We start from the raw sequence: 13664 nt of genomic DNA, 5'->3' as shown, positions 1-13664 counted from the left end.
CCCACCGCCAACACCTTTCAACTGGCCCCCCGTTGAAAACGTTTGAGGACCCCTGCTTTAGTGTGTGAAGAGCTGCTGAAACATTCTTAGCCTGACCCACTTTTGCATCTTTGGGTTTTTGTGTTCTGTTTCTGTTTCGTTTTCGTTTTCATTTTGTTTTGGCTTCATTTTGTTTTCTGGCCACGTCAGCACTCCTAGTTCATATCCTGGCCCCTCCAGGCTCCCCCTTCCTCTGGCCAGAACTCCCCGTTTCCCCCCTCTCTGAGGTTGCACTTCTCCCTAGAATGGCTGCAAATGGGGCATCAGAACTTAGGTTTCCGGTCTGATTTTGGGTCTGGGAAGCTGAAATGGCTCCTCAGATGCTCTGAGGGCTTTGAGGTTGGTCCTTTCGATGATCGCTGCTGTTACCTCCCATCTTTGACTGCAGGGGGTGCAGCGGGCTGCCCCAGTTGGGAGGTAGCAGCTGAGTTTCGGCTTCCTGCGTCATTGCAAGGGGCAGCGGACTCAGCCAAAACCGCATGGCTGGATGGACGAGCTCAGTGCCCTGGTTGCATCCACTGGAGATTTCCCATTTTGAAAGAGGTGGGGAATGATGGGCAACCAGGATCAAACCTTGAAAATTGACCAGCCAGTCTATGATGACAACCTCTAGGACTGAAGGAACAAAGCCAGGAACACTGCAATTCGGATCCTGTAACCATGAACTTGCCTTGTGGGTGTTTCTTGATTATTTTGATTTTATTTGCTTTGCCCAACTTTGTACACTACCCTAGACCATGTTAATGAGGAGCATTGTATAAATACCTTTTAAAATACTGAACATTCAGAGTGCGGTACATATGCTTGGTGTTGCTGTTAACATCAACCTGATACTGCCTCTGGTTAGCTCCTGTGGGAGAAGGACCCGGATTTTGTTCAGGTGTTGCTAACTCCTTCCCTACAGCTATGGATACTGAAGAACCTCAAACTTAATTCCCAGTTGGGGGGATTTTGCCTGAAGAGTGCTAAGAAGTAACTAGGCAAGGTGCATCAGCTTCTAGGTGTTGGAAGCTACCAATTTGCCTATGTTCTGCTTGGAATTGCCATATGACTAATGTAGCTGGAAAATTCCTTTTAACATGGAGTCCCAAATGATCTGATTTGTGACTGCCTCCAGCTTTGGGTCAACCTCAATGTGAGGAGCAAGTTCCTCCTTGCCACATCACCAAATATTCCAAGATTCCCCAGTTTGGAGGATGTGGGGACAACCAGTGTTAGCTCAATATGTTGCAGCGTCTTGAAGAATACAGGCAAATTTACACAAAATTTTATTTATTTATTTATTTATTTATTTATTTATTTATTAAAACATTTTTATGCCGCCCCATTCGCCGAAGCCTCGGGGCGGCTTACAAAATTTACAGTTCGCATAGAAAAGGGAGCTCGTTTTCATCCTGTGGACGCCATTGCCTCCTCTGCCCAGCCACTCACAGTGGTGCCCCCCTGGCTATTTGTCGCTACCAGGCAGGATGTGACACATGTTGCATCTGGTATCCGAGGCGGTATGTCTGTCAACACAAGTTGGCTGTTTATTAATAACATTGGAGACATTTGGGAAGTTGGTGACATTTCTCAACGAAAGAGGCAGGACTCTAGTCATGAATAAATTACAAGAACAACTCCCACCTCACTTGTGCATTGTAAGAGCACTGGTTGCAGTTACTACTGCTGTGTGTAACGAACACAGGCTGGTGCCAAATTTGAGTGGACCCTTGACAAGGAGTCTTCTGAAGATTCACCAACCACTGCATCTAGATCGGGGTCTGCTGGGAGTTGCAGCTTCACTTTCCCACAATGCCCCTGCCATTGTTTCAAGGCATTGTGGGAAATTTCAAAGAAGGCTCCCAAAGGCAGCACTGGTGGCCCTGGGATCTCAGGGTGGACTGATGGTTAAAGGCACTGTTGAAATGTTACTGCGTTTGCTGCTGTTTGTTACTGCTCTGTCAGCTTTTCATCCAAGCCAGCTTTCCCCAGCCTATTTTGGACTAAGACTGCCGCCCTAATGGAAGCTGAAAACAGGGTCAGTTATTTGTTTCTAGCTAGAAATCATACATTTTTGCCAGGATCACCCTCTTGGCCAGAATAACTGCATTACACGTGGTTTGAAAATGTTTTCTCATGTCAGTGCAGGTTCTTTTGGGGAAATGGGATTGTTCCTTTTAGAAACAGGGCTGGAGTCTACTCCTTGTTTAACTATGTACCCCTTGCACACTGTGAGAGATGAAGGGTGCTTCTCTCCGTACAAGGAAAAGTGCAGGATACAGGCTGTGCGTGTGCCAGTGTATCAATTTCCAGTTAAAGACACAGGTGCACACACTGGGCAAAGAACAGACGGCAGCATGAACTGCGCACATTCCAGGGAATCGCCTGTGGGGGCTTTAGGGGGAAAAATCGGGCTGCTCAGGGAGATTGCCTGGCAAATCAGTTAAGGATCTGTGCAGACTTGAAAACCGAAGGCTAAGTTTTGTGGGAATGTTATAATGGCTATAAAAATTGATTGGCTTTTTATCTTTGTACCAAAGGAAGGGAGGAAGAATTAGCTGGCATTAATTATGAGGCATCACGTTTTATCCCATGGTAGCAGGAGGTATTTAAAATTCAATTTTTATGTATCCTTAACCTCAAGTGGGATAATTACTCCAACCTGTTTGGTTTACTCTTTGCCATTAGCCCATAATGTAGATAACAATTAATTTTCCAGCTTCTGGCAGACGAGATGATGACATGGTGAACTGAGTTGGGGTTTTGATTAGCAGGAAGTGTGTAATTAGATGTACAACTTTTGCCATTATACTCGGGCTGGCATATTTTCAGCAGCCTCAGAATAATAACTAATTATTTGCATATGAAAAGAACGGGAAAGCCAAGACAGGAGCTTTGCAATATGAATTCTCCATCCCGTTGTCTTTTTCGTCTATTCCCTTGCCAGCAGCTATTACTGTTTGAGGGTGAGGGAACTGTGCAAAAGCACTGGATCGTATCTTGTACAACTGCACTGGATCATATCTTACACAATCGCACTGAATTATAAAATTGTCCAAGTTGGAAGGGACCTCAAAACTCATCTGGTCCTAAAGGAAAACCATAATTAGGTACAAGAATTAAATCTGTACTTGAGGCACTAAAAGAGTAGGTTCTTAAACAAAGAAAATGCTACCGATAAATCAGTAATGAGAACAACTTGCATACTCTGGTTGAGAGAGACTTGCAAAAATGTGATAGACTCACAGAGCTGGAAAGAACCTTAAAGGTCTACTAGACCAACTCCTTACCTGTTAAAGAAAGCTGCTGGACATCCATCCTGGAAAGCTGAACAAGGAGCAGTTACATACCTTCTGGGTTAGCCTGATCCACCATTGAACAACTTGTACTTTTGGGAAGGTGTTCTTAAGCTTTAGTGCATTCACTCGCATCGTCATGAGGATGTGGTTGACTGAGAAGTCTTTCAAGGGAATTACTATAATGCCATATAGGACATTTGTGGAAATAATGCCATCAGCGACAGGTCTGTTCAGCCTCGGAAGTGATGATCTTTAGGAAGCTCTGTTGAATGGATATCCCGCTTCTGATGGGATCTTCACCATAAATTCTATTCAATGGATTTTACTGTTTGGACTTACTGGTTATCTGAACAGTATGAATGCATCATTTACAAAAAACCACTGGAAACTGGTCCTCAGTTCTTACTGCAGTGGGACAGAATACTGGGAACTGATTTTCTGTTTGCTGCTGTTATGTGCCATCAAATAATCTCCAACGTATGGCAACCCTGTGAACAGAAATAACCTTGACAGCTCAGCTCTTTTAAACTCGAGGCTGTGGCCTCCTTTATGGATTCAATCCATCTCATATTTGGTGTCCTTCATCTGCCTTCAACTTTCCCTAGCGTGATTGCCTTCTCCAGCAAGTCTCATCTTTTCATGATGTCCCTGCAGTGCCACAGCTTCATTTATGTCAAGTTTGCTTCCAGGGAAAGTTCTGGCTTGATTTGATTTGGGATCCACCTGTTTGTCTTTCTGTCTGGGTGAGGTATCCCACGTGAAGGAACAACACTGTTTGGCCAATTTGTGTTTGTTTTAGTTATGAAATGGTTTCTTTCTGCTTAGACATTGGGCAAGTTGGACTTTAGAGCCTGTTCTTTTCAGTGGGTTCAGTAGGTCAGCCCAGGAAATGAAAGCCCAAGGCAGGGAAGAGGAGAAACCTGAGTTACTATGAGGATCAGAAACTTAGCAAAGCTGTACAGACTGCCCTTTGGATTAGCTAACAGGCTATGAAGGCTGGTTGGAGTATTGTATATAAGTTAAGCAGAGAGAGAGGTGGGCAAGGAGGGAATGAAACTGGAAATCAAAAGAAAGATATCAGCTCGGATAACATTACAGAGGAAGAAAGGCCCAAGGACAAAAAGTGCTGCAGTTTAAGTCATTTCTAGTGTTCCTTATACTTGTGTATGTGGAAGCAACCGTGTTTTACAGATGGGGCTGAGCTGTATTTTAGGGTGCACAGTTTACCTGGGATACAGACCAGGCCCGTCTGGCTTTGCCGTTGTCTTGTACCACCATGGAGGGCATGCCTTAATATTGTAGCTCCAGCTGCTGAAACACCTCCTTGAAGCTGCTGAGCACATGAGAAAACTGGTACGGGGTGGGCAAGCAGTTTTGCAGGAATGCTGGTCATTGCCGAATGATTTTTAGAGGAACCCGTGCCTTCCTCTGTGGAACCAACAGAATACCCCTTGCAAATGTCTTGCTTACACAATTTCCCCTCCTCTTATCAAAAATCAGTTCAAACACAAGGACAGCCTTAACAAAGAGCTTTTAAAAGATGGAAAGGGGGGCAGTGGAGAGGGAGAACATGCAATTTGACCTTGTCTCCAATGAAAACCCACCCACAACTGTTAATTTATTTGGTTATCTATTAACAGTCTCTAGGCAGCTTAGTTTTTACGTTTAAAATTAAGTGCTTGATTGATTATTTTCTGCAACAGTGATGGGATGTTGTTCTATACTTAAGCCAATCCATTAGTGAGCTCTCATTACTGATCTCTGGCGTATGTATATGTGTGTGTGTGTGCGTGTGTGTGTGTGCGTGCATGTATATTTATGTAGAGAAGGCTTTGCAGCAGGGTGGGGAAGACCAGGATCAGCTCAGATTCAGGAAGCGACGGATGGTCTTCTTATCTTTGCTGTCGCTGCATACCATCAGGTCATCTCCAACTTATGGTGACCCCATGGATGGAAGCCCTCCAAAATGTCCTGCCCTTGGCAGCCCTGCTCAGCTTTCCTTTCTGGAGTCCATCCATCTCTTCTTTGGTCTTCCTTTTCTTCCTTTGCCCTTTTGCTTTCCCTAGCATGTTTGTCATTTCCAGGGAGTCTTGCCTTCTCATGATGTGCCTGAAGTACGACAGCCTCAGTTTCATAATGGTTGCTGGAAGTTCTGGCTTCATCGGTCAAAGACCCATATACATCTTTCTAAAGATACATGGAAATATATTAAATTGCAAGCCCAGCATTCATCTTTTTTGCACATGTGCTGCCTCAGATCCAAATTGAGCCAGACTTGGCTGATAGAGCTGGGGCCAACCTCAGCCTTCCTTGGGTACCAAACGGGCCAAACTCAGCTTTCTGGGGCCAACCTCAGCCTTCCTTGGGTACCAAACCAGTCCTTTGGGATCCCTCTACTGGCCATACCCCTTTGCCCTGACCACTCAGCAGTGCCATGGTTTCTGTGTGGTTTTTACCCACTCTTAAAAGATTGAAAGGTTTCTCTTTAAGCTTAGTTACTGGTCTTAAGTATTTAGGCTCCTGTCCGTTGGTCCTTGGAGTATTTTGGTGCTGCCCCCAGCTTTCCCTGCCCCCATAATGTGGACTCTGAGAATTTCCCCACAATGGAATTCAGTCCTTTGGCTGATAAAGATGTGGTTCCCCTGCAGTGTTATAACTCTGTGTGTAGATTGATGTGTATATGGATGCAAACACATATAAACATCTTATTTCCATTTATGGGACCTGAGCTCTGCTACAATCCTAAAATAATTCGAACAAACCATACCTGTATGCTAATTAGACCACATGTATCCCTACTCTGGGAGCTTCACACTCAGACACTGACTTGGAAGACTGGGATTTACACCTGTGCTTAGCTCTAGATCTCTTTGATGTCACTCTTTTTTAACTGTTGCAACATGTACAAAAAAGTACATTAGAGAAGTTTCAGCTTTACACTTTTCTAATTATCTGCTTTGTTTTTCCTTGATTTTTCCTTATGGCTGGCTCAATAGAAATCATGTTAGTTATGCGTGTTGAGGGTCAAAGTGCACATTATAGAGTTACACAGAAATTAGCTGGGCCCTCTCTTTTTTACTCCAGGATGGACCCAATTCAGGTAGGCAACAAGGCACATGAGGGTGGGGGAATTAAATATCATGCCCAGCCATTTTCTTCCCAAAATCCTCTGCCCCCCCCCCCCCACCACTCTCAAATGGGTTAAAAGATGAAAATCAGTCTGCATTGGCACTGATGGAAGGCACCTTTCTCTTTTTCAAGCCCTCCCTCTCCAGAATTTCACAGAGTTTAATCCTCTCCTCATGGTGCACAGTGATCCCAATCCAGATTGGGAAGCTGTGTGCACTTACTATTGAGTAAAAAGAAAGTGAGGGCTCAGCTACACTCAATACAATAGATGGAATGTGGCAGTCATCTTGAATAAAGACGTTTCTGCTGCTTTGAAAACACTTGCAGCTTTTCTGTATTGATACTATTGCATTACTCTAATCTACCCTAATCTTATTGGAAGAAGCTGGTGGAATAAAACTGCAATAAATATACTAATGGCTACTTGAATTTTTCGTTTCATCAGATTCTCCGGCACTATTTTCACAGCTAATGCACAGGGAGTGTGGTGGGACCGTATCCCACTGTGAAAAGGGACTGTCTACAACTGCTCAATTGTGTGCCTGCTGGGATTCCTACCAGTCAGAACTTCCTGAGATCAGGAATCCCTCTTGCAAGGAGCAACTGTACACGTGCACATTTTGACACATCCTGCGCATTGTGCCGGTGGCCATGAGGGAAAGGGGTGGGACTGGGGGATGTGCTCCCACCTTCTTCTATGTGTTTCCTGCATGGGATAACTTTCTAATTTGAGCAGAGTTTCTGATCTGGGCTTCGGCAGGATTTCGGGAGCAACTGACACAGTGCCGTCATGTTGCCATAGGCATGTTTCCCCCTCCCCTCCCCTTTTAATGCAGCAAATCACCCCAGTTGACTTTTGCGTGTTAGTGGTCGCTTGCCTGGGGAAAATGGTGCAGTGTCATGCAGGACACTCAAGCTCACAGAGAATCCCTTGAGTACGAATCTCACCTCCGTTACGAACGCGTGGGTTCAGCCATTGTGCTAACCATACTCAGGGTTGATTACGGCTTGAGTGAGGGTTATCACTGAAAGGTGGTAGTTGTTGCAATGTGGGTTATGATGCTGCCTGAAACCAACAAACCACGTTCAACAACCCATAGTTTGTCCCATGCAAGCACCATACTAAAGTAGCTGCGTATGCACAAGTTTGATGGAAGCTCAAGCTTGGACAGCGAGGAAGAGATTGTTGTGGAATCTCAGCATGCCGCCCCGAGGTTTCGGCAAGGGGCGGCATAGAAATGTTATAATAACAACAACAACAACAACAACAACAACAGGAGGAGGAGACCAAGGTCCTGGAATTTCTGAGAAAATTTTTGAGCAATTCTCACTGTCTGGGTTTGGGTTTGTTGGGCTTACCCTACTTAAGAGGTGGCCAAGGAGTGTGCACAATTGTCCTTCTCGATGTCCCACACTTCAGTTAATACCCAGGGGATTTATTTTATTACTTATGCATTTACAACATTTACATATATGGAAAGTGTGATGCTAATGGGCAACTTTTAAACAACTTTAATAAATTAATTAAATATACATATATTTCAGTACAGAGATTGCAGTGCAATGTACTTTAAAATACTTATATTTTATAAGTATATTTTATAAATAAATTTATAAGGATATTAAATATATTAAATACAGAGATTTCAGAGCAGCAGAGAGTTTTAATTAAAAATAAAGAGGTAAAAGAATAAAACTATATGCTATAAATAAATCAGTATGGAGATTTCAGAGCAGAGCAGAGATTTATTTAAAATAAAGAGGTAAAAGAATAAAACTATATGCTAAAACCGAATCAATAAAACTGGCTGGCAAGTTCAGGAATCCTTGAAATTGAAGTGTTTTCAGGAAGAGAGCTTCAAAGGAAAGGAGCTACTACACTGGAGATTCTTATCCAGGTGAAGTGCAGTCAGGCCACCACTGGAGATGATATGGAACCACTGGAGATATGGAACCACTGGAGGTATCTCATCATGAGGCAATTCCTCCCACAGGGCTTTCTTCTATCAGGAAGCTTTGGTGGTCAGAGAGTTGGTGCAGCCACAGAGAGATGTGTAATAGAAAGAAAGCACACAGAACACACTTGACTGCCTTTACAGTTACAAAAACATTACAAAAATAAGCAATAGAGCACCTGAAAATGACATAGAATAATGGAAACCTCTTAAATGGGGAAAGAAAGATTTTGGGATTTTGCAGAACAGATTTAGGCCTATCACTAGGTTCCCTAGAGCTAGATACGGCACAGTTGCCCACACACACTTGCACTGTGGGGATGCAAAATGGGGGCTGGCCATCCACCCACCTGGCTACACAAGCTGCTGCTGTTGCCCTTTTGCAAAAGGAAAAAAGTCCCCTGCCAAAAGCGAGCTCTTGTCTGTCTTAAACTGCTGGGAATTTCTCCTCCCCTTAAAGAAATTTTCCTTCAGTTTCTTTGCCACAAGTAGGGTAGAACAATTGGAGAGCTCATTTGTACAGAGTTCTAGTCTGAAAACTTGAAAATATGCCAGTGATCACTGTTTGATCACACATCGTTGCTTACTGAAATATTTACTACAGTCTAAAGAACTTTACAATATTTTGAGTTCTCCTCCTACATCCATGGGGCTGGTGGTTTTGCCCTGGGTTAAATATATTAATAAAATTTTAATGCTAAATGCTAAATTAAAATGAGAGCAATGAAGTGAGGATGACGGCTGCTGATCCTGAAAGGTGTTTTGTACATAACTTAAAAGATAACATAGAATTATAAATCTATTTTATACATTATTTATACAAGTAATTTATACATCCTTATAAATCTATCAAATTCAGCCACTTCTGCACAACAGGGGGAAAAAGCACTAACCACTTACAGGAATATATATATATATATAGTATACGTATATATAGTAGCTGAAATAATGAAGCTTTCAAACGATATTAGAATCAGAGAAAGACAAGAACAGATAGGTCAGTAGAAAATTGGATTTGATTCATTCCATATGGGAATGAGACCTGCAATGAATTTTTTTCTGTGTTGCACTGATTTCTTCCCTTTTATTGCTGTGATTGGATTTTTTTGTAATGACGATTAATTTTTTTTAGGCTGCAATGCTATACCCGCCTTCCCAGGCACAAATGGGGTGGCTTTGCAGCCAAACTAAACATCACAAGACTATGCACTCAGTGTCTGCTACCAGTCCAGGGTCACAAAAACCATCCACCACATTCGAAGCATGAAGACAGACAGTCCTTTCAGAAAGGCCACATTGAAATGCTTCACCTTGTCATCGCTCTGCCTGCCCTTCTGTCATGCCACTTAGGGAGGCCGTGTTTCCCTTCCGTCGTCCCCTTTTCTAAATCAAAATGCCACAACGCGTTAGTCCTTTCTTGAAGGGCAGGGCCTGCTACCGAGCCCTCTGGATTTCGCAGGCCTGACCATTGCAAGCAGTCATATTGTGTAACACCCCAAGCAAGACTGTGAAGGGTTTGTCTGTAACAAGATACTCCACAGGCCTACCAGCCGAATAAACCTAAAAATCCACACAGGCCCCACCTGCCTGGTGGTGAAAACAGTATGATAAATTAAACAATTGACATTTGCTGTCTTTATGATGGTTGTTCAGTATCAGCTGCCTCTCTCCCGCAGACAGGTTTCTTCCTGGATAATGTCAGAGCAGGGCCTTCCCAGAATCCTGACCTTTCCACTCCACTTTCAAAGACCGGGAGGGTCTTTTTGTTCCAAAGGTTGGCATGATACTTATTGGAACTGGTTGATTAATCTGGATTTCAGCCATCGCAAGAAACGCCCTCCATCCTTTGACAAGCCTCATGAAACAAGCCATGCTGACTGCATCTCTGCTTGATACAATTTTGAGGCAAACTGGGCTATAAATGCGTCGGAGCTGCTGATTGGGACTTGGACAAACTCTCCATGGTTGTGCACATGATGCTTCTGTGTGTTGCTGAGTTGGTTGGGGGCCCAGCCCCCTTCGCTTCCCCTGCACTGCCTCTCTTGGTTCCCTCCACACTCGAGGCAAATTTAAGATTCAGCACTGAGCATTGGGGAGAGTGTCATTTAATTTGCGAGCTGAGCTCTGATTGAATGGCATTCTTTATTGTGACTGTGCAAGAGATGGATCGTCTCTCAGGGCTTCACAGTCTTTTATCCTCTGGAGTTCAGAGGTTACATCAAAAACTGCCTGCCTGCTGCCTGAGGTGACCCATGACCCTCAGAGGTCGAGAGGTCATGAGGCCACTGAAGAAGGCAAAGGCACCGAGGGTGTCATTCCCATTGTTCTCAGAGGAGAAGAGTTTAAGGCTGGATCACATGATCCTCACTAGCCGGAATAACCGCATAATGTGCAGGGGAAATGGCACCTTCAAGCGCATTGGGATTAGGGGGTCACTGCGCACCTTGGTGTCGGCCTCATATATCCCATGTATTTTTGCAAGCATATCGTTTCAGCAAGGTTTCCCCCCATAATCATGCTCTTCCTATCTATATAACCAGTAATAAAATACTGTAGTTTTTGTATGCCCCTGGTGTGCTAGGGCTGCAAACTCTCTGTTTCTTTAGGTTTTTCTTTTTTGTCAGGACTGCCCAGAAACCACCATTAACCCCAGAATAAAGAGCAATCACTCTTCTCTGCATGGGTTATTAATGTTTTATATTTTTAAGGAGTGTGCAAGAGCAGAATTCAGGCTCTTACAAATATCTTAAACAGTGCAGTGAATCCTGTGATGCTTAAAGTAGAACAAATTCATTCTGGCATTAGGTTTTGCGGAGTCCACTTCAGCAGATGTGCAAAAGATGATGCCACGATGAATTTGTGGTCCTGCATATGGTAGCAGTCTCTGTGAATTTTGCTGCCACAGACAAATGTATTTACCCCCCTGGAATCTTAAATACAGCACACTGCTTTGTACAGCTGCCTAGTTGTATGTAAAACTTGCAGAAAGAATTCTGCAATCTGTTCTACTTTCCCAGCTGCCAGAAAGAGACATCTATGAAATTTGTTTGTTCATTTAGGCATTAAAACATTTTTATACCACCCTTCATTCTTGCAACTATCTGAGTACTTTACAAATACGATTTGAATTACATCAGCTTCCTGCAATCACCTGCTCTTCAGGTGTTTTGAGCTACAATTCCCACCATTCCCAGCTATTAGCCATGTTTGCTGGGAGTTGAATTCTGAAACACCTGGGGAGTACTAGGTTAGCCCGAGATATACTCAACACTATGCAAGTGGACTTCCACTCTTGTAATTGGGCGTTCCTTCCCTATTCTTCACTCCAGATCTGTTTCGAAGCATCCCCAGCCCTTCTGAGCTGGTCTGCCTGGCATGAAGAAGAGAATTTGATCTGTGATAGGCTTCCTTTCCTTTGGCATGGAGATCCCCATTAATAAAGGTATTGAAACAGAGAAGGAAGTCAGCACAACACAACAGACAAAAATCAAACATTTGCAATGCCCAGGGAAACAAAAAGGTTTTGAGCTCAGGCCAAAAAACCTGCAGTACTTCACCAATACATCTACATGGGGGAAATATCCCATAATCAGGGCACCTCCTACACACAGGCACTTGGAGAAGAGTATCCCCTAATAGTCTTGCATCTTGGGCAGGTTGATACAGTCCACCCTCCAGATATTGTGGTCCTGAGTTATTTTAAGTCTTTAAAGGCAAATGCCACTACCTTGAATTGAGTTTGGAAACAAATAGGAGGCCAGTGCAGCTTCTTGGACATTGGTGCAATGCCATCTCATCTGGCTGCTGACCACCACATTCTGCAGTAGTTGGCATTCCCGATATCCATGCCCCCAAAGAAAGCCCCAAACTGTCAACAGCTACATGGATGTGATTCAAAAGACAACTTCTAGCACTTTTCATCTCAGGTCTTTTGTAGAGCTAGGGGTGTTTGTGGCCCACTCTAGACCAAACCACCTCAAAATGGTGAGAGCCAGTGTGGAGTAGTGGTTAAGAGCCTGGGACTGGGACTCAGAGGATCTGGGTTCTAATCCCCGCTCAGCCATGGAGCCAACCGGGTGACTTTGGGCCAGTCACAGACTCTCAGCCCAACCTACCTCACAGGGTTGTTGTTGTGGGGATAGGACGGAGGAGGAGAGATGATGTAAGCTGCCTTGAGCCCTTTGCAGGAAAAAGGCAGGATATAAATTGAAAATAAAATAAAATACTTCCCACTGCAACAGTGAATGATATGTAGTTGCTAGGAAAATTCATCCCTCTCTGCTCCCCTCCCCAGTCCCAGCTACTGTGAGGACTGCACCTAAACACCCAGCCAACAGGGAATCTGAAGTGTGTGACAAACGACGTTATCTTCCCTGGTAATGAAAAAGTCCCACACTTTGGCCCTTTGAGTCCTGGGTTCATTGCAACAATGCCTTTCCTTCTTGGCTTGTGTATTATCAGAGCAAGAGTTGGCAGTTCCCACAATCTGTGCCTTTTGTCCTTTTGCCTGCTCTGGGTAACTGGACTGTTTCCCCTGTTCTCTCTGTGCTTCCATACCAGAACCCCTTATCAATGTCGATGTGATATTCCCTTTTTGTCCAAAGATCTTATGAGATTCATTAGGTCAAAACAGATATAGCTGGAAGCTCTTTTAAGGGCTATTTGTCTTACTAGTACTGGAGGAAATGAAGGAGGGAAGGAAAAGAAGAACAAAGAGGAGGGAGGGAGAGAAAGGATAGTCATTGCTCAAACAATGGATTAAATTGCTTTTTTAAAAGTTCCATACCAGCAACTAGTACTGCTTTAAACAATAATTACAAAAATGAAGAGGATGGGCAACAGTCCAAACCTCAAAACATAGTAAGGTGTCATGAGAAGGCAGAAAATCTATTTGGACTCAGGGCAGACTTCTTTGTGGCTGGCTAGCATTTCAACACACAGCAAATGAAGTCACAACTGAAAAGCAAAGATGCTTTCAAGGGTTGTGGAGTCCAGTGTTCCCAGAGACCTTTATGGAAGCTCAGAATTTCCCAGCAAACAAGCCCTCCATGGAACACAAGGGAAGTGTCTCATTGTCTCACTATGGAAAAGACATTAGAAAAAATTAACTTCTGTTGATTTATGCCAAGGCTTTGAAGCTCTTTTCAGAAATGCACGTGGAGGCACTTTTACACTCCCCAGAGGTCCGGAAAACCTTATACAGCAGCAGAAAAGCGAAATACTCGAGTGGAGCTGAAAGCTTAAGAGCAGCGAGTGCACG

This window comes from Varanus komodoensis, unplaced genomic scaffold (assembly GCF_004798865.1).
Source record: "Varanus komodoensis strain SLA01 unplaced genomic scaffold, ASM479886v1 scaffold22, whole genome shotgun sequence".
Taxonomy (NCBI): Eukaryota; Metazoa; Chordata; class Lepidosauria; order Squamata; family Varanidae; genus Varanus; species Varanus komodoensis.
The sequence above is the reverse complement of the archived record's forward strand: the minus strand, read 5'-3'. Positions refer to the sequence as shown.